The sequence below is a fragment of the Chiloscyllium punctatum genome, chromosome 43 (assembly GCF_047496795.1).
Source record: "Chiloscyllium punctatum isolate Juve2018m chromosome 43, sChiPun1.3, whole genome shotgun sequence".
NCBI lineage: Eukaryota > Metazoa > Chordata > Chondrichthyes > Orectolobiformes > Hemiscylliidae > Chiloscyllium > Chiloscyllium punctatum.
The window spans coordinates 13,702,526-13,724,994 of NC_092781.1; positions in this window are offsets into that span (position 1 = coordinate 13,702,526).

A 22,469-nucleotide genomic window follows, 5' to 3' on the forward strand; every position below is an offset into this window, starting at 1 on the left:
TGTGCAATGTTCACTGTGTCAGAAACGAGACAAATAGAGCTCTGTCTGGAGAAGTGTGAAGTGATGTGTTTGGGAAAAGAAAAAAGAAGTATTGTGTCTATACAAGAACAGGGAAGCACAAGTATGGGGCAGCGTAAAATTCTTTCGGGCAGGCAGAGTACAAAATAGATAGAAATAGAGAAAGATAAAGGATAAAGTCAAGCATACAGAAGAGAAGACATGTAAAGTTAGATATGCTTGCACAGAGGTAGAGGAACAGAAACGAAAATCAAGACAGAGAGAAACACAGTAAGACGAGTGTGGAGCAACAGTAAAAGAGTGATAGAGGGAGTGTTTGATTGCTCGGTGAAAATATTTCACTAATTTTGGTATAAATTCCAGGAAGACTTTGTCCGAACAACAGAGCTGTTTCTGGCTTTGTCTTTTTCCATGCCGAGGTCATGCCACCCTATTAGTTCAGTTCAATTTGATTTTTGAGACTTTGTAGTGACTGATACAACTGGCTGTCCAGCTAGTTCGGATGACAGTACAGAGTCAATAAGATATTTACTGGTCTGCAAACAAATGTCGGCAGGCTTGGTGAGGATGGCAGATTTCCATGTCTGAAGGACATCTGTGAGGTAGATTTTTTTTTCTCTGACAATCGACAATGAAGTCACAGTGATAAGTATGTTCTTAATTCCAAGGATTGATACATGACAGATTCTGCAATCTGCCATTGTTGGAAACCTATACCCTTCCTCCAAACGTTATGTACTCTAACACCAGCTACACTTCCCTATATGACTGTCAGCTCTCTGTTTACTGAAATTAAGGCGGCTTGTTTGGGCCAAAATGTATTTTCCATGTGGATGTGGTAGTAGCTGTCAAAAGTCGTAATATGAATGGATTCGAAGCTGATTTCCTGGCTGATTTAGACGCGACTTGAAATTTTTCAGTCAATTGCACAATAAAGATTTAAGTTTAATCTTTATTTAGTAATCTACTGACTTGTTTCCACTTGATCCCGAGGAAATATGAATGGAAACAAATTAAGAGCGGTCAACGAGATTACCTTTGGCGTCCAATAGTTAAAGGACAATCAAGTTGGGTTCGTGTAGTTACGCAGTGAATTTGAAGGAATATGGATATTAAGAGGAATTTTTCCCCGTGCAAGGGAAGGGGCTAAGTGGAAAGGACGAGTACATTTCATGTGATGTGTGCGGGTGTGTGTGTGTGCGGGTGTGTGTGTGTGCGGGTGTGTGTGTGTGCGGGTGTGTGTGTGTGTGTGTGTGTGTGCGTCTGTGTGTGTGTGTGTGTGTAAGAAAGAGAGAGTCCGTAAATTACCTGAGACATTCTTCCAACTTATAAGTGCTTTGTACAGTGGCTCAATAGTTAACACTGCTGCCTCACAGCACCAGGGACCCACGTTCATTTCTATCCTCAGCGAAAGTCTGTCCGGAGTTAACATGTTGTACCAGTCTCTGCGTGTGTTCATTCAGGGTTTCCAGTTTTCTCCCACAGTCCAAAGAAGGCCAGATTAGATGGTGTACACATTTTAACTTGCCCAAGGTGTCCTGGTATGTACATACTAGGTGGATTAGACAAGGGAAATATAGAATATAGAACATAGAAGAATACAGCGCAGTACAGGCCCTTCGGCCCGCGATGTTGCGCCGATGAAAGCCCACCTAACCTACACCAACCCACTATCCTCCATATACCTATCCAATGCCCGCTTAAATACCCATAAAGAGGGAGAGTCCACCACTGCTACTGGCAGGGCATTCCATGAACTTACGACTCGCTGAGTGAAGAACCTACCCCTAACATCAGTCCTATATCTACCCCCCTTAATTTAAAGCTATGCCCCCTTGTAATAGCTGACTCCATACGTGGAAAAAGGTTCTCACTGTCAACCCTATCTTACCCCCTAATCATCTTGTACACCTCTATCAAGTCACCCCTAAACCTTCTTTTCTCCAATGAAAACAACCCCAAGTGCCTCAGCCTTTCCTCATAGGATCTTACTACCATACCAGGCAACATCCTGATAAACCTCCTCTGCACCCGTTCCAGTGCCTCCACATCCTTCCTATAGTATGGCGACCAAAACTGCACACAATATTCCAAATGAGATGTTACATTGAGAGTGTACAGAGTGGATCTAGCGGGATGCGGTCTGGTGAGTTGGTGTGGACTCGACTGTACGAATGGCCTGCTTTCACTTTGTAGAATTCTCTTATTAAGAAATAAATCTCTACTTAGCCTGAAAGCACTTTCCAATGCGTTTATTAAAAATAAAGATTTTGGAATGCAAAGTTCATGGAACACATATTGTCCTCCTCTCTTTGTAAGGTTGACGACACAATTGGGAAGCAAAAGAATGAAATAAACGAAACACGCTCAATCTCCCTTGAGTGAAATTGTATACAATGCGAGCAAGTATTGTCGAATTTGTGGATCTTAAATGTATAAAAACCCTGAGATGTGAGGGACTTATAAACAAAGAAACAAAGGAGAAAATTACAGGTACTCTGATCCAATCACTTAATTTCTCCTCAGCCAAAGGGGGGATGCCAGAGGCCTGGAAGACAGTTGATGTGTTTCCACTTTTCAAGAAGGGAGGTGGGGATCGATCAGATATAACAGTTAAGGTCTACACCAGTGTTCGGGAAACGAGTGGAGAAACTTCCAAAGGAGAGAATTAATCTCCATTTAGTGAGGTAAGCTTTGATCATAGATAGTCAGCATGGCTTTGTCATAGCGAGTCATGCCTCACAATGAGGTGACCAGGTCTGTAGATGAGGGAAGGGCAGTTAATGTAGTTTGTATGGAATTGAGAAAAGCGTTCGACAAGGTGGCTCATGGGAGACTGAAAATGAAGGAAAAAGCACATTGTACATGGAATAATTTTCCAATTGTTCTCCGAAACTGGCTCTGTCAGATAAGGTAGAGACTGTTGATCGACGCATGCTCTGTAATAGGAGAGTGGTGTCCACTGGCACAAAAGAGGGGTCAGTGCTGGGTACATTAAAGTATATAATATTTATGAATGATATTGATGAGAGTTTGTATGTGTTACAGAGGGAGTGTGGGTGGGGGTGCCGGGAGATACAGCCGATGACTTTGGGAATGACACGAATATTGCCCAGGTCGTTGGCAAGGATAAATATCATTGGAGGTGAGAGATAAAAACAAACAGTCTGGTCAGACGGGCAGAGGATTGGTAGATGAAATTTATCACAGATAAAATGTTAGATGATGCATTTTAACAAAACTCGCAGGTACAAGAAAATGAAACACACAATGAATGGTAGAAGACGAGGAAGCTCAGACGCACATAAAGCTGTCAATAGAACTGTGCTGTTGACAGATCGACTGAATGTAGGATTCTGTCCAGGTTTATTAAGAAGGCTTAAATTACACTTGCCTTTGCCATTCGAGACACAGATGACAAGGAGAAAGTCAGGATTGCAGATCAGAGTTAGCAAGATTGACACTGGAAATGCACAGCACGTCATGCAGTATCCGACGAAGAGGAAAATCGACTTTTTCGGGCATAAGATCTTAACAGGAATGTGGTGGGGTTTATAAGATCAGGGATGATTTGTTGGAGCTGTACAGAACTTTGTTTAATCCACATTTGCACTATTGTGTGCAGTCCTATTCACTGTGCCAGAGGAAGGATGGTATTGCACTAGAGGGAGTGCAGAGGTGATTCACCAGAATGTTACAAAGGTATAACAGTTTAGCTGTGAAGAGGGACACAGATAGGTTCGGGCTGCTTTATCTTGATCAGAGATCGGTGTGCATAAGTTATAACGGACATGGACAATGGAAATTGAAAGCAGTTGTTTTTCGAAGGGGAAAGGTTAGTAACAAGGTTGCATAATGTGAAGCTAAAGGCTGGAGTTTTAGAGCGGACATGAGTAAAAATCTTTTCGTCCAGGAAATGGTAGATGCCTGAAATACACTCTCTTTGTGATTTGGGATATTTGAGAGGGACACCTTACACACTTTGAAAATTAAATCTTTGAGCTATTAAAATGTTTAACATTCAAGGTTTTGGGCCAAGTGGTGGAAAGAGGGATTAATGTAGATTTAGGTTCATTTTTTGGAAGAAACACAGTGGGCAGAAGGGTATCTTTTGATCTGCATCACTCTGTCATTCTAGAATTCTGACGAGAATTGTCTGAATTATTTTCTGTTTATTTTTTGTACTTGTTTTGCAAAATATACAAAGTGCGCATTCAACCTGTTGTGGTTAGTGGCAGCTTCAGGTTCTCAGTTAGAGTACTCATTCACAGAAAGGATTTCTTAATTGTGTTGTGAAACTAAATTAACAAGGAAAAGCGGGATAAAACAGTATGCAGCAGAACATCTCCTGTTAGTGCCCCAGGTATGTCCTCTTTCACCTCCCACGGCAACCTTGGATAGATCCCATCCAGTCCTGGGAAGATTTCCACCATTATAACCTCGAGCCGACCCAACACATATCCCACATACTGTGTCAACGTGATCCAGATTAATCAAACTTCTATCTCCAATCCATCAGAGATGAAAGAAAATGGGAGGAAGTGCTGAACCCCATTGCCACGTACACAGTTCTACTTCAATAAAAAGTCCTTATTGAAACATACAAGTTTGTTGGCGCGTTAATTTCTTGTATGCAGAAATGTTGGTTTAATTCTCGGACAGTCGCGTACGAGTGTGCCTAATATGAGAATTTGGTTCCCGCATTTAAGACATAGATGAGAAGGAATTTTGGAGCAAATTACTGCAGATGCTACAATCCGTAATGAAATCAAAAAATGGTGGAAATCCATGTAGAGAAAGCAAGCGAATGGTTTCAGTCTCGGTGATTCTATCAGAGCAGAAGTGATGTACGGAGGGGGCAGCACTTATGCAGTCGAGGGGAAAGGAGGATGTCTGCTGCCGGAGAAAAGATGTTGATAGTTCAAATGAAGTGATTGTAATGTGAGAACGGCAGAACAATGACGTGATTGTGAACCCACTCCCAATTCCTTCCCTTTCCTTCGGTTTTACCTGAGAAAATGTCTTTTCTCCCCTACCCCCACTGCATTGGGGCTGTCTGCTCTTTCCAGTCTGGCAGGTAGACAGACCATAGTTCTGCTATTCTCCTATTCTGGTGGTATTCTCTACAACATAAGCTGTCAGGTCCTGCTCATTAGAGACATTCATGGCTGGGATGATATTTTTATTTTATCAGCTAATATATGCAGGGTTATGAAGAAAGTGCAGCTCAGTATATCAAATCAGATATAAGCTCATCCATTGGCGGAACAGACCTGTTGGGCTGAATGGTCTCTTTCCACTCCAAAAATTGATGTACTTAACATGAAGCTGCAAAACTGACCGGAGTAAAATTTCCATGTTAAAATTACATGCATCCCTTCGGGACACTGAACCGAGGTAAAATGCGCACAGGACAACACATAAAGCACAGTTATTGTGGGTGAATGATCCGGAGGGGTCAGTGTACCAAGTCAAACAGGAAAATCGGCCTTCATCACCCACGTTTGGGTTGAATGATCCGGAGTGATCATCGTACCAGAGTAAACAGGAAAGCCGGACTTCAGCACATATGTTGTGGATGAATGATCCCGTGAGATCAGTGTACCGGGGTTAACAAGTAAACCACTCTTCAGCACCCACATTGAGCCTGGCTTCCCCAGGGTCACAGTCAACTCTCTTATTGTTTTTTTTTTCAAATGTAATCACCATGAAAGTAGAGTATTTTGTTGGTGAGCTCCAATGAGAAATGAATAAAGGTTTTGAGTTTTGTAATGTTTAATGCTTGGGATATTTCATAAACCAGATTGTTGTCCAAATTTATAAAGTCACCTCAACTTGTTCCGTTTCAATTTCAGATACTCTTCTTAGAATTAACAATGAAATTTATTTGGTTAGTCTTTTTTTTCTTCAGTACTTGACTGTTTTCATAAAGAAGAAATTATAAAACCTGATTTGTATTAAATCATTATCCCATTCTATTCCCTAACAAATGTCTGCTGACTTCTTGTTATCTTTGTTGAAAAAGTATGTAAGGTAGCATCGTGGCTCATGCGTTTGCACTGCTGCCTCATAGCGTCAGTGAACCAGATTTGCTTCCAGCCTCGGGCCATGTCTGTGTGTAGTGTTCCTATACTCCCCACGTATTCGTGGTTCTCTTGTCATGCTCTGGTTTCTGCCTGATACGCCAGTGTTTTTCCCACATTCCAGTGACGTGCAGGTTAGGTAGAATGGCACTTCTAAACTGCATGTAGTGTCCAGGGCTGCGTACATTAGGTGTTGATTAAATTGGCAAATGAGAATTACAGGGTTTAGGCTAAGATCTGGGAGGGATGTTTTGAGGTTAGGTTCGAAGCTAACTTCTTAATACACCTTGGGGGCTGCTGGCAGGAGAAAATTTCTAATTAGAGTTTCAGTGTCGGATTTTTTAGAACAAAAATATTCAAGTAATAAGTGTTCGTGTATTGTATTACGGGTGTGGATTTGCGTTGGTGAAAACACAATGTCGCGTTTGTGCATGTGCCTCATTCGGTCACGAACAATTTCCTGGCAGTGCAAGCGGTCAATTCGGAAAGTTTATAGAACTTAAGGAAGGAAAACCATTTGTCGTTCCCAAAAAAGTTCGAGTTGGAGTTCCCTGTCTCTATGAGAAATGGACATACATTTGTGGCAATCGCGCAGCATTTACAATTGCCATGTGTGGCGTCAGAATCTTTGAAATTGATGACAATTTAATAGCAAATTAAGCAGCTTCAACTAGGCACAATGGTATGAAATAGGGAAACGGACAGAAATTCCCTCATGGAATATAAACACACAGAAAAGGAAATAGAACAGTTTGAATTACGATTAAAAACAAAGGAAAAAAAGTGGCGAGAAAGGCGCCGGAGGAGAAAGACAAGGAAAGGTGGAAGAATGAGAAGAAAAGGAAAAAGAGACAGAGTTTAAAAACCAGTAGTTGGCCATTAAAGAAGAAACGTAACAACAAAGGACGTTAGTGAATGTAGAAGGTAGGGTTGGTGAGGAGTATAGCGACGATGTCCAAATGTTCCACAGCCAAATGCCACATTGTTAAGTATATGTCCAAGCATTGCCTCAATTGGTGCCATCTATGTGAAAAACCTTTTCATATCCCGAATAAGGCAGCTAACCGAGTGTGGGACCAGAAACCATGTAGCAATTTTCGAATCGAATCATGTTGGCAGGTAGAGCTATTAAGCAATTTGCATCACTGTCCGTGGAGGTCTCTGAAGCACACGAGGAGTATAAAAACGCTATCCTAAGTGCACATGAGCTAATGCCAGGAAATATAAACAATGCTTCAGGAATCGAACAAGAAACAATTGTCAAATCTACACTGAGTTTGAAAGGATCAAATTAGGCAAGTTTGATGCATCGGTAAGGGCATTAAAATTGATCAAGTATTTCATGTACATGGATGATTATTTTTAGAGGTGTTCAAAATTACTTCCTGAAATGAGAACACGTGGATGAGCGGAGACTTTGAAATTAACAATTTCTGGCTGAAAGATTGATGATTACGATTTTATTCATAAATCAAAGTTTGACTTTTAAAATTAATTTCAATCTGTGAGGGATAGAATTTGGGGACGCAAAAACAGATCTCAAAGAATATAATAAAGATAGGTTTTCCCACGTCATAAAGAAAATTCATCAGGTGGAAGCAGAAATGTAGAAAGGGCAAATGATTTCACTGCAATGAAGTACGCCACATGAAGCTGCACTGTCAGTTGTTTTGAAAAAGCATTTCGAACACGGATGTGGGATAACAGAATAAGCCATTGGATTTGTTGCAGTGATAAAGGAAAGGACAGTGGACGCTAAACAAAATATACACTTATGCCCAACCTGGTCAGGGGTTGATTGACAAGCAAGTGCCAGATCTTGTCAAACTATTTCCTCATGATGGTAGGAGTTACTCGTTAATGCCAGCAGGAGCAGATAATCAAATTGCATTTTAAAGATCTGGAACAAGTCAATCCTTGATAGTGGGAGATGAGGAGATATCTAACTCAGGAGTAGGATTGCTCGAAATCTTGGAGTACGTGGAATTAATGGTGAGACAAGAAGCGCTTCATCAAATAAATTTCAGGTTAGACTCAAGCACGTCATCAAGAAAGGTGAGGTTCAAGAGCCTGGTGAAAAGTCGTGATGTGAGATCAGATTAATAGAGAAACTCCCGTTTGAGGAATACTCTTTCTCCTTGGCAATGCTATAGTTTTATCGCAAGTTGGAATGGTGCCTATTGTGTTTCAAAAGCCATTGGAAAGTGAGGCAACTGAGATATTACCAATTTCCTCGGACTTTCCGAAATGTGTAGTCTCATGGTCACAAAGACACACGTTAAAGCAGGGAGACAAATCAATAACAAGGATAAGGAAATTGAAGTTCACATGTCGGGGACTATATTTGATCGACTGGGTGAAAACAGAACACAAGAATATGGGGAGGATAAATTGGACTCTTTTTGCTGTCCGAAATCCACTGAATTAAATCATAAAGATGAAAACAGAAAGTATTTGTCTCAGACCGCTTACAGAGGTGTAGAATCTGTTTGTATCCCACAAAGTTGCTATCATAAAAATGATGTTTTGATATCGAAATGGAGACCGTCACACATTCAACTGATTCAGAAATCAGCAGAAGTTCATCAAGTTGATTTTGGCAATGGATACAGAAGGAGGTGTTGAAGCTAGCACACGATTTGCCAACAGGAGATCAACTGACAGCAAGGAACATACAAGCCAAAACATATTTAAAAGACTTGACGGAATAAGATCGGATTTTGCCAGGAATATCATACGTGTCAGTTAAGTGGAAAGCACCAGGCAGTGATAAAAGAACCATCTTCAACACCAATTCCCGCCTTTGGAGAACCTCTTACAAGTATAGCGAAGTTGTTGTGTGAAAATGGTAAAATTGCAAAACAGGGAAAGCATTGCGTTGTTCCTTTGGAATATCGTGCTGTATCGGCAATAAGCGTTGAACTGCATGTCTGAACAGCAACTCAATATCCATGTGAACAGAATACATTCGAAACAAAACATTTTGTATCAAACTGCCAAGAAGCATTTTTACCAAGACAAAAAGTATTTTTCAAGCTGAGACAATTAATTTAAATCCAGCCCTTAGGTACGGAAAACCCGAAATTTAAATCTGATGGCTTTGAACAAACTTGAACAAAACTGATTGTGAAAAAATGGTTATCATGGCTATAAGTCATATGAACATTTTCAAATTTAGGGGGAATCACCTAACATCTGAAAATATAATAAATCTCCAAGCTCCCAGGACTGAAAAAAAACACGATCTGATCATGAAGAGTGCGTGACACGTTCAGCAAATATTCCTGACCCGAGAATTCGATGGATGGAGACTTTCAGAACAGGAAATCCACAGAGAAAACTTCCCTGAAATCATAATAAGTGCAGAGGAAGAGGAGTATTATGGAAGACACAATCTGCGTGAATTCCCAAAGTCTAAGTTTTAATTTATTGTTTGCTTACTACGTGGAAATATACAGGCGAGAATTGTGTTATTGAAACAGTGTACCAAATAAATTGCTACTTGCTAATTATATAGTGTGTGATCAGAATTCATCTAATTTAACTACGTTGTTATAACAGGTTAATTGGGGGCGTGTTGAGAGTCAGGATGTATTCCTTGTCACATTTTTTTTAATCAGATAATGAGTGTGTCAACGAGTTATCCAGAGGTCATTCCATTACGTAGAATAACTTTTAAAAGGATTATAGGAGTTTTACTCTTCTTTTAACTGGATGCAAACTATGTGCAGACATATCAAAATGAGTACAGCTTTTCGTAGAAATTATGGACAGCTTTGAAATATAACTGTTCAAATCCATTGCGTATAATCCAGAATTGCAGGACGTGTAATGGTGGTTGAATAAAAATGGCTTACACTCAAGACAATCCAGGGAATTGTTTTAAAGGAATTTCATTTGAACTTTTTGCAATTAAGGAATGTACGAAACGAATCTAACGAATATTGTGCATTTGAATTAGGTTTTGGGCATGAGTTCAGAGGACCACTGGAATTACTTAAAGAAAAAGATGATGAGTCAGAGTTCAGAGATGACATATATCGATTAAGTGACAACTATTAGGGAATGACCAACTTGAGAGTATGAGTAGGGTAGAGAGCATTTAGAAGCAGCACACGATGAGGGTAAACAGGAAGCAGGCAGGATATAATGAATTCATTATCTTGCAAGTGGAGATAAAGTGGAATTTTTACGTCGAGTTGAAGGTGAATGGTTAAAAACAAGGTATAGTGAGCCTTTCCTAATCGGAAATATGTCAATAAATGTAAACTATTTGATAAGAGCTGAGAGTCAGGTGCTATTTGAGAAAGAAACCAGATAGAATATTTGATGTGAGTATAACCAAAAGTACTTTGATAGGAAACGAATGCAAAAGGAAAATGTGTTGGTTGTTGTAACAGAAAATGGAGAAAAGATTTCAGATGATGTTGAACTGGACAGTTTCAACGTTAATTTCGAAAATGAGTAAGGTCACTGAAATGGCGGAATTTAGTGACTTACCATCCAGAGGAATACGGCAATGATTTGAGAGTTATTCAAATCACGTCGGGAGATGCGTGTGGAAAAGCTGGGAAGTAGTAATCTAATTCAAGATCATTCAGGTGTGTGTAATGCTGTTTCGATTGGAAGCATGTATAGATAGATATAACCCTCTGAAGTTGGCAACGGTTCAACAAAAAGAGTGAACCCATTCGTAATGGCAACATAATCGAACTTAGTTGGAGTGACTGGAGCTAATACAAAGCAAATTTTGTTAAAACCATATGGTATGCAACAATTATGCATGGACTATTTGGATGTAAATGTAGTTGCAAAGTCCAGTTCATGTGCCATTTCACGTTTGTAAGGCGCTAATGAGAATGTCGGACATGTAATTTATTTTTATAAATTAGACTCTCTCGGAGGATATGATAGGTAATTTGGCTGAACGAACGAAGGCAATTTCGACTTGTGTGGTGCTGACTGAAATGTTACTCGTTTGAAGTTCTACCAATTGGTATGTAAACTGCAGGAGGCACATTTCAAAGATTTACCAATAAGAATTATTGATAAATTCCATCAGTCCAAAAGAACATTCGCTAACTTCTATAAATCAACAAAATAAAACATTCTATTTGGCTGCTTAACTGCTGGGATGTCATCTGCCACTGTCCACGACCGTCAGAAACAACAAAGGGTTGTGTGCACCCCATCCATGGATCCCGTTTCCATTTGTCGCTGTCGTGGAAGGACTACCAACATCATCAAAGACCAATTGCACACCAGTTATAATTTCATCCAATTCCCTCCGTCAATCAGAAGATACAGTACTTTGACGGCCATGCTCCAAACTGGTACAAGAACATCTTCTTCACTGCTGTTTTGGGACTGTTTAGTAGGCCTCACTAATGTCAATCAATGTTGAGTTTGCGAAAATAAATCTTGTTTTGGCACCACCTGTGCAATTGTCACCTTATATCCCTCGTTCTGCCTAAGCTGCGTATGATCAATATGTCCATGTTTGTTGTAATCTTCCTCTCCTGTTTGAAACATAAACAAAGATAATCAGTAGGCTTAAAAAGATGTGACTAGGATAAATGAAACAAAAAACACTTGCAATACCCAATTGTATGATGTATACCGACGATCTGGTCATTCCTAATAACACATCGAAGGAACACTTGATCAGAATTGATCAATCTACTTCGGGGGACAGGTTTGCTGATCAACTTGGCTTAATGCAAGTTTACAAAACTACAAGCATTCTCCCTGAGGTAACAGTGGCTGAAGGACCTGAACTTAAGGGAATTTCTATTTGCCAGGATTTGGTGTTGGAGAGACTGTTAGGTCTGAAGGTTGATAAGTCTCCGGGACCTGATGGCCTGCATCCCAGGGTACTAAAAGAGGTGGCTCGGGAAATCGTGGATGCGCTGGTGATTATTTTCCAGAGTTCAATAGAATCGGGGTTGGTTCCTGAGGATTGGAGGGCGGCTAATGTTGTGCCATTTTTTAAGAAGGGTGGGCGGGAGAAAGCAGGAAATTATAGACCAGTTAGTCTGACCTCAGTGGTGGGAAAGATGCTGGAGTCTATTATAAAGGATGAAATTACGGCACATCTGGATAATAGTAACAGGATAGGACAGAGTCAGCATGGAGTTATGAAGGGGAAATCATGCTTGACTAATCTTCTTGAATTTTTTGAGGATGTAACTCGGAAGATGGACGATGGAGATCCAGTGGATGTAGTGTACCTGGACTTTCAGAAAGCTTTTGATAAAGTCCCACACAAGAGGTTAGTGAGTAAAATTAGGGCGCACGGGATTGGGGGCAAAGTACTAGATTGGATAGAGAATTGGTTGGCTAATAGGAAACAAAGGGTAGTGATTAACGGCTCCATTTCGAAATGGCAGGCAGTGACCAGTGGGGTACCGCAGGGATCCGTGCTGGGACCGCAGCTTTTTACAATATATGTAAATGATATAGAAGATGGTATCAGCAATAACATTAGCAAATTTGCTGATGACACAAAGCTAGGTGGTAGGGTGAAATGTGATGAGGATGTTAGGGGATTACAGGGTGACCTGGACAAGTTAGGTGAGTGGGCAGATGCATGGCAGATGCAGTTTAATGTGGATAAATGTCTGGTTATCCACTTTGGTGGCAAGAACAGGAAGGCAGATTACTACCTCAATGGTATCAAATTAGGTAAAGGGGCTGTTCAGAGAGATCTGGGTGTTCTTGTCCACCAGTCAATGAAGGCAAGCATGCAGGTACAGCAGGTCGTGAAGAAGGCTAATAGCATGCTGGCCTTCATAACAAGAGGAATTGAGTATAGAAGCAAAGAGGTGCTTCTGCAGCTGTACAGGGCCCTGGTGAGACCACACCTGGAGTACTGTGTACAGTTCTGGTCTCCAAATTTGAGGAAAGACATTCTGGCTATTGAGGGAGTGCAGCGTAGGTTCACGAGGTCAATTCCTGGAATGGCAGGATTGCCTTACATGGAAAGACTGAAGCGACTGGGCTTGTATACCCTTGAGTTTAGAAGACTGAGAGGGGATCTGATTGAAACGTATAGGCTTATGAAAGGACTGGACACTCTGGCAGGAGGGAACATATTTCCGTTGATGGGGGAGTGCCGAACCAGAGGACACAACTTAAAAATACGGGGTAGACCATTTAGGACAGAGATGAGGAGAAACTACTTCACCCAGAGAGTGGTGGCTGTGTGGAATGCTCTGCCCCAGAGGGCAGTGGAGGCCCAGTCTCTGGATTCTTTTAAGAAAGAATTGGATAGAGCTCTTAAAGATAGTGGAGTCAAGGGGTATGGAGATAAGGCTGGAACAGGATACTGATTGGGAATGATCAGCCATGATCATATTGAATGGCGGTGCAGGCTCGAAGGGCAGAATGGCCTACTCCTGCATCTATTGTCTATTGTCTATTGTCTATTGTCTATAACGGATTCCTGAGGCGTGTTTTGGACATGGGTGGGATAGATGGCCGTACCAGAACATTAAAGAAACACAGAAATAATCAGGTATTTGGGTTCCCTTAGCATACTTAACAGAGTTCGGCAGATAGGGGAAGCGTCTCCTGCGGCACATTTTTATATCATTGCAATCTCCTCTGAGTTCAAAGAGACCTGTATAAGAATACAGTGTTGTGCTGAATTGGCAGGGGCATTTGCAAGAGCTGTATGGCTCGATTTAAAATTACAAAAGGACGAAAAAGAAGTAAAGCAGAGAAACGTACCCTTCAACCTGCCAAGCCTGTGCCAATCATAATGCATTCAAATTCATTATAAATCTGCCAATATTCAACAGTGTTTGTCTAATCCATCCCTCTTCATGTTACAATGCAGATGCCTGTTAAATGTCGCCAAGGTGCCTGCTTCCACCACCCCTGCTGGCAGAGCGGCTCAGGCTCCTACCGCACTCTGTGTGAGGAATTTACTCGAACATCCTCTTTAACGTTTGCTTCACTCACCTTGAACTTATGCACATTGTAATGTAAAATGCAAAGCTAGGAAAATGCTTCTGAATACCAACGCTACCTATGCATCTCATAATTATGCCAACCTTTACTAGTTATCCTCTGAGGTGGTATCTTTCCAATGAAAACATTCCGAAATTTTTATTTAAACTTTGACCACAGCAAAGGACCCCGAGACCAGGCAACATGCCAGCGAACATTTCTCCATTCTCTCGAAAATCTCCACAGACATTTGTTAATGTGGCCACGAAAATTGCACATAACGCTCCATTTGCGGCCTAAACCAGCAAGGGTTTTATATATAGATACAACAAAGTTTGCAAACTCTCGTATTTAATTCCTTATCCAGACATGGCAAGCATGCCATTTGCATTCTTCATTATCTTGGCCACCCGTGTTGCCTTGCTCAGGGATCTTTGGACCAGCAAGCTCAGATTTGTCTGTACGTTAATGTTCCTAAGTGTCTAAAATACACAGGAAAAGTCACTTCTAAATTTGATCCTCTGAAAGACAACTCCTTGATTAAACTCTTTCTGCTATTACTGCATCCAATTCGCCAATGTGTCCATATCCTGTTGTACCCTTTCACAATCGTTGACACTATCAGCAAATCCAACTACCTTTTTTGCATCTGTAAACATATTAATGATACAACCGACAGATTCTTATAGATTGCTTGTTAATCCTACAAGCAACAGAGAACCTAAGGCTGATCCCTGTGGAACACTGCTAGTTACCATTTTAATTTAGAAAATGTACCCTTCCACCGCTGTCCTCTGTCTTCTATAACCAAGACGGTTTTGTATCTGTCTAGTCAGCCCACCTCGAATCTCATGTGATTTCAATTTCCTTACGAATCTGTAATGTGGGATTTCATAAAAAAACTGACTAAAGTCTAAATGAAATACAGCAACGCCCCTTACGTCATTAATTATCTTTGCTATGTCAACAACAAAAAGTAATCACTCGTGTTAGTGACACGTGACCTTCTCATACTCATGCTGTCTATCAACAACAAGTCAAGTTATTTGAAATGCGCTTAAACCTTATCCTTCAGTGTCTTTGCCAAGAGATTCTCGACCACAGAGGTAAGGTTTGCACGGCAATAATTCAGCTAAAATGGTGACCATGGATCCCAGGGAGATAATTACAATGAGGATTAGCGTGATACAGGTACATTTAGTCAGGGGAATATATCATTCAGTCGTGGCAGCAGGCAGGAACAAGGTAAAAATAAAAGGTAAAGACTGATAAATTAAACTGCATTTATTTCAATATAAGAGGCCAAACATGTAAGGCAGATTACTTCGCGGTATCAGTTGAAAACGTGGGATTGGTACAGCAAAGTGATTGCTAAGACATAGTTCAAGGATTGACAGGGCTATCAGCGTAATGTTCCGGGGTATTCTTGCGATATTAAGGTTGGAACTGGGTCCAAGAGAGGAGAGGCAGAGGCGTTTCTGTATAGGAATAACATTACGGCCGTACTTCGTGAAGAGAATCATGGGAGTACACCGAGAGAAAGTACTTGAGTGAAACTGAGAAATTAGAAATGGATGAACTCATTGTTGGAATTGTGCTATAAGCTCCCAATGTTCACTGGGAAATTGAGCAACATGTTGGTAAGGAGACTTCTGTAGGAACAGGCAGGTGGTTATGGTGGGAGAGTTTCATTTACCAAAAATAAACTGGAACTGAAACAGTGTTAAGAGCTTAGATGGAGAGGGATTTACTAATTCTGTGCAAGCACATTTTGAGGTTCAGTATATAGATGTATCTACTAGAGAACGAAAAAAAACTGAATTACATTTGGGAAATAAGGCGGTGCAGGTCACTGACGCGTCAGTGTGGGAGCACTTTGGGCACAGAGACAATAAGCAGCTTAGTTTTAAAACAGCGATTGAAACGGATAGACTGGTTGTAAGAGTTAAAGTTCTAACTTGAAGGAAAGACATTTTGGTCGGTATGGGGCAAGAAATTTCAAGGGTTTATTTAGGGAAGATATTCGCAGGGAAAGCAATGGCTGAAAGAGGGAAGCCTTCAACAACGACATCACGGGATTTGAGATGTCGGATGTGCCTGTTTGGGTGAAAGGCAATGTTGATTGGATGGATTGTTGGATGACGAGACAAATTGAAGTTTTGGTCGAGAAAAAGAAGGAAATACATATCAGGTATAGATAGCAGAGATCGAAGGATCACTAGAAGGTTATAAAGTCAGAAGGATGCTACAGAGGAAATCAGGATGGCAAAAGCAGGACTTGAGACAGCTATGGGAAATAGGGTCAAGGAGAATCGTTGAAGAATATCTTTAAAGACAAAGTAATAACTAGGGATAGAATAGGCTCCCTTTATATTTGTAAATGTTCATACTACCGAGAAGGTTGTTCTGGACTTGTTAAAACGCAGGAAGTTGAATGAATCTGAAGAACCTGATCAGATGTACTGAAGAACTCTGTGCAAAGCGAGGGAAATGATTGCTGGGACGCTATATGATGAATTTGTAATGCCTATAGACACAGTCGGGGGGCTGGAAGATTGAACATTGGGTCGAAGTATTGCCAGCATTTATGAAAGGTGGTCAAGATTCACTTGAACTGAAGATCAGATGATCCAGCAAGAGCCCTCGAGATCACCAGCAGGATGAATATCCAGCAGAGGGCAACCGAGACGCATTAGCTTCACTCCAGCGCATTGTTCACATCCTGGAAGCAGTTACCTGCACTAAACAGCGGATCATCAAATGAGTGCTCAAAGTCCAAACATGACATCATAGCAGTGTTTCCCATTTTCACTCTCCTCTCACCAATAAAATAAGTAGAGGAGACAGACGTGTCCAAGCAAAGTTTGTTGATACCCCAAAAAGTAGTTTGCTACTGGAGCTGGCCAGGAGCGAGTGAAGATCAGCCTGCGAACACAAAAGTTATAAAAAACTTAAATTGTGAATTTGGGACCTGCACTTTGGCAGCACAGCTGAGCGGGAGCACGGGGACTGCAGTCTGGGAAGGTAAGGGATTCCAATTCGAAACGATTTTGACTGAAAAGAAAAAAGAAAAGTGAGGTCAAAGGATGGTTATGATTTGATTGGCTAATAAAGGGATTGAATTCTTGGTACATTGGCACCAGTACTGGGAAGAAGTAATCTGTTCCAATGGGATAGTCTTCACAAAAACCGTGCTGAGACCAGAGTCGAGCAAATGGTCCACCGAGGGCTGCAGACAGAGCCTACCAATAAATGACTGCGGGATAGGTTCTGTAATATAAGAAACTTGAAAACCTGACTTAAAGGATGGTTAACGTTTGCAAAACTGAGGAGATGTTATCAATATCCTCAACATAGACAGCGCGCTGGGAAAGAGTAGGCAATCAAACTTTGAACATGCCAGACTAACGAATGACGTCGAGAGGAAAGACTGTTATTACAGGACTGAAGATGTTATTTCGGAATGTTCACAGTATGTGGAATAAGGTAAATGAGCTAATGGCGAATATTGAAATTGGCCGGTATAACATTTTGGACATCATGGAGATATGGCTACAACGAGATCGGGATTCGAAGCTGAACATTCACGGTTACACATCTTTACAATAAAGTTGGGCAGCTAGGCAGAGGAGGTGGGATTGCCTTGTTCGCAAGAAATACAAATAATTCAATAGTAAGAAACGATGTAGGGTCAGATGGTGTCGACTCTCTGTGAGTAAATTTGAGGAATGCAAAGAAAAAATAAATGAAATGTTTGGAGTTCTGTCCAGGCCTCTAGATAGCAGTCAGGAGCTAGGAAAACGATGCGTCAGGAGATTGAAAAGATGTGCAGGAAATGCAAAGGAACAACGATCAATGGAGATTTCAGTGTGCAGATGGGTTGGGAAGACATGGAAACGTGCTCCAGTAGTGGATTGCCAGAAAAGGAATTTGTGAAATGGCTCCAAGATGGCATTTTTCAGTAGACATGGTGAAACCCATTGGAAAACAGGCAATATTGGATTTCATGTTGTGCAATAAGACATACTAGATAAAGGAGCTTAAGGTAGAGATACCGTTAGGAGGAAGTAATGTCAATATGACTGCATTTCATTTGAAAATTTAGAAGGAGAATGTAGAATCAGAGACAATGGTATTACACCTGAATGCAGGCATCTGCAGAGGCATGATGGAGAAGCTGGGGAAAATTGATTGGGAGACGAGCGTAACAGGAAAGATAGTGTGACAACAATGTTAGTAATTTCTGGAAGTAATGTTAGATCACAGCAGCAAGTCATCTTGTGGAAAAGGAACTAAGCTGCAGGGAGGATTAAGAAAACATGGCAGAGTATGGAAAACGGGGATCACATAAAAGCATGAAAATGCATATAATGTGGCGAAGGGCTTCCACACTGTAAACAGTGAATGTGGAAGCTTGCAACGACGAACGGAGGGCAACAAAAGATGAAATAAGGAGACAGAAGGTAATATATGAGGGGGAGCTAGCCAGTAGTATAAAGGAAGACTGAAAGAGTTTCTTTCGATATCACAACGGCAAAGGAAAGACAAAAGTGGACATTAGGCCGCAAGTAAATGACGCTGGAAAGATAGTAGTGGGGTGAAAGAAAAAGACTGACTGAGAAATGGAATACTTACTTCATTTCAGTCTTCACACTAGAATACACGATTAATATACCAAACCTTCAAGACAGTGGTAGGGCAGAGCTGAGTATGGTGGCCATAACCAAGGAAAAGTGGCTAGAGAAAGTGAATGGTGTGTAGGTGGATAAAATGAGACAATTACAGATCAATTAGCCTAGCCTGGGCTATGGGTAAGATCCTGGAATCCATTTTCTAAAATGAGATTTCTGAACACTTGGAATTGTGTGACAAAATAGGGCAAAGTCAGCATGGTTTCATTAAGGGGAGGAGTTGTCTGACAAGGCTGCGATTATTTTGATGGAAGTAACGAGCAAGTTAGATCAAAGAGATCCAATGGACTTTATATACCTGGACTTCAAGAAGGCTTCCATCAATGTGCCACCAAGGAGGCTACTGAGTAATGTAAGGAGATATGGTGTCAGAGGCAAGTTAATAGTCTGAATAGAAATTTGTCTGTTTGGCAACCAACACAGCATGGCGATGAGAGAGCCTTTTTTTCAGGATGACATCCAATGCCAAGTCTTGTTCTGCAAGAGCCTGTGTTGGCACCACAATTTTCACTGTATGTATGAATGTCTTAGTGGAAGGAACGGATAGCATTTTGACTCGGTTTTTTTGGCAATACAAACCCATCTGGATGGGCATGTAGTATTGAAACGGCACAGAGGGTGTAGTAGAATTTGGGGCGGTTAGGAGAGCGGGTGAAGAAGTGGTAGGTGGAATATAATGTAGGAAAGTGTGAGGTCCTTCACATTGGTAGGATGAATGGTGCATGGACCATTTTCTGAATGGTTGGAAAAGTCAGTATTCTGAGTTGCAAAGAGACTTGGGAGTTCTAGTCCAGATTACTCTGACGGAAAAAGTGCAGTTTGGGCCAATTCTCAGGAAGGCAAAAGCGTTGGTAGCATTTACTTTGGGAGGGCTTGGATACAAAGGCAGAGAAGTGGTTCTGACCCTCTATAAGGCTTTGGTCAGACCACATTTAAAGTATTGTGTACAGTTTTTGGCCCCATGTATCAGGAAGCTTGTTTTGACAGTGGAGCGTTCAGGGTAGGTTCACGAGATTTTTCGCAGGAAAGAAAAGCTTAAACTGTGAGGGACGTTGGAAGACTCCAGTTTATATTCGATAAAGTTCTGTCGGACGATGGGGAATCTGATTGAGAACACTAAAAACTGAATGGCCAAGACAAGGCTGATGTTGGGAAGGTGTATCCATTGGTAGGCTAGTCGAGGAAACGAGTAAATAGCCTCAGGGAATAAGGGGAATATATTTTGTAACAGAAATAAGGAGAAATATTTTAGCCAGAGTGGAGTCAATCTATGGAACTCATTGCCATAGAAGGTTGTGGAGCGAGACTATTGAGTATTTTTCAGACTGAGATCGATAGGTTATTGAGTCGCAAGGGGATCAAGGCTAACGTGGAGAAGCGAGAGAATTGCGCAACGTATCAGCTGTCATTGAGTGGAGGATCAGATTCAATGGACTGAATTGTGTACTTCCTTCTAGTATGTTCGTATGGTCTTCTGATAAGGAAAATGCAGGGAATTATAGATCAGCGTGCCTGACATTGGTGGCGGGCAAGTTGCTGCATGGAATCCTGACGGATAGAAATTACATGTGTTCAGCACTGATTGTGTATATTCAAGGTGGCGTTGTGCGTTGAAAATATGGTGTAATTAACTTGATTGGATGTTTTGAAGAAGTGAAGAAGATGTGTGATGAGGGCAGAGTGATCACCCCGACCTATAGGGATTTCAGTGAGTTGTTCGACAAGTTACCTCATGATTGTTTGATTGGCAAGGTTAGATCACATGCAATACCGGAAGAATTAACTATTCGGATACAAAACTGGCTCGAAGGTGGAAGACAGAGGTGGTGTTGGCGGGATGCTTTTCAGATTGGAGGCCGGTGACCAGCGGTGTGTCACGAGGATCATTGTTGCATCCACTCTTTTTTTGTTATTCGTATTGATGATCAGAATGCAAACACTGGAGTCATGGTTAGCAGTTTGCAGATGACAACAAAATTGGAGGTGCAGTGGGCAGCGAAGACGTTTTGACACAGTGTACAACGGGATCTCGAGCAGATTGACCAATGTGACAATGAATGCTAGTTGGATAAAACTTAGATAAATATTAGTTGCTGCATTTTGGAATAGCAAATCCAGGCAGGACTTACACACTTAAAGGGAAGGCGCTCGGAGAGCGATGATGAACAAATAGACCTTGGCTTGAAGCTTGATACTTCTTTGAAATTAGAGTTGTAGGTATATAGTATACTGAAGAAAGCTTTTGGAATGCTTTCCTTCATTGGTCACTGCATTGAGATCATTTTGCAGCTGTACCGAATATTGCTTGGGCCACCTTTAAAATTTACATTCAGTTAATGTCTGTCTGCTACAGGAAGAATGTTGTGAAACATGAAATCGTGTTGCCAGGGTTGGAGAATGTGAGCTACAGGGAGAGGCTGAATAGTCTGGGGCTGTTTTGGTCGAAGAATCGTACGCTGGCGCGTGATCCTGTTAAGGTATATTAAACCATGAAGCGACACAGTTACGGTAAATACAAGGGTAAAAATTAACGTCTTCTTTCTTGGTTGGAGGATTCCAAAATTAAAGGGAATAGGTTTATAGGAAGATAGGAAAGATTTAAAATTATGCTAATGGGCAACTTCACTCAGAAGCTGGTGCATGGATGAAATCAACTGCCACGAAAACTTGTGGAAGCTGGTAGAATTGCAACTTTTGAAAGCCACCTGGATTAGAACATCCATAATACGAATGTTTGGAGGGAAATGAAACAAATACTTGCCAATGGGGCAAGATAAATCTGGAATATCTTTTTGGCATGGATGAGATGCAACAAATGGTCTACTTCAATGCTCTACATCTCTATGACTCGATGATGTGGACGGAATGCCCCATGGGACATCAAAACCAAGACTATTGGGTAGTTTCCTATACCATCCACAAGAGGGCAGCACTTGATTCGTGGGATTTATCATATTTTGACAGTATGGTTGCTTCAGGAACTGAAATATGAAAGGTTCACAGATGATTTCAGTGGACGTCAGACGTTCGGAACGCACTTGACAGCCTGAAAGCTGCGTTAACCACTGATCCAATGTGAACCACACCTAATTTTACAAGCTATTTCAGTTGGATATTGCTATGAGTACTTGGGTACCGGTGCTGTTCTCTTTCAAAAAGAACGCGAGAAGATAGAAAATCATATTAAGTATTGTTCCAAGACACTGATTAACCATAACCAGTAACATTCTGAACTAAGAACGAAACTTGGAGCTTGAACTTGGCGTTGTATTTGATGAATATACTGCCACTAAACCGTCTGAGTCAATTGGGAACACTAGTCATACCCCCTTAAGCTATTGGAAAAAATAGGGACAAATATGCCAGAGTGATTAAAAGTTCTTTTTGTTGCAGATAATAAGTTTGGAAATTATACATGCGCCAGCGCAAGAAAACGTAACGTCACAGTGCTGTCTGCATTTTAAATATAAGAGTGGTCGGTGGTGGCAATGCAAAAATGCAAAGAAAAGACTGCCGTTGTGAATGGTTGCATGCTGTGAGTCAACGTGATATATGTATAGATTTCAGCACAGGAACAGCATAAGACTAAAGGCTTTCGAAAAGGAAGTCATCTATATATATTGATTTTATTTTAAAGGGATAATATTATAAAGAGTCGTGTTCTGTCGTGGATTCTTCTGGAGAAAGATTAAAGGGACAGGTGACAATTTGCCTTAGAGAAATT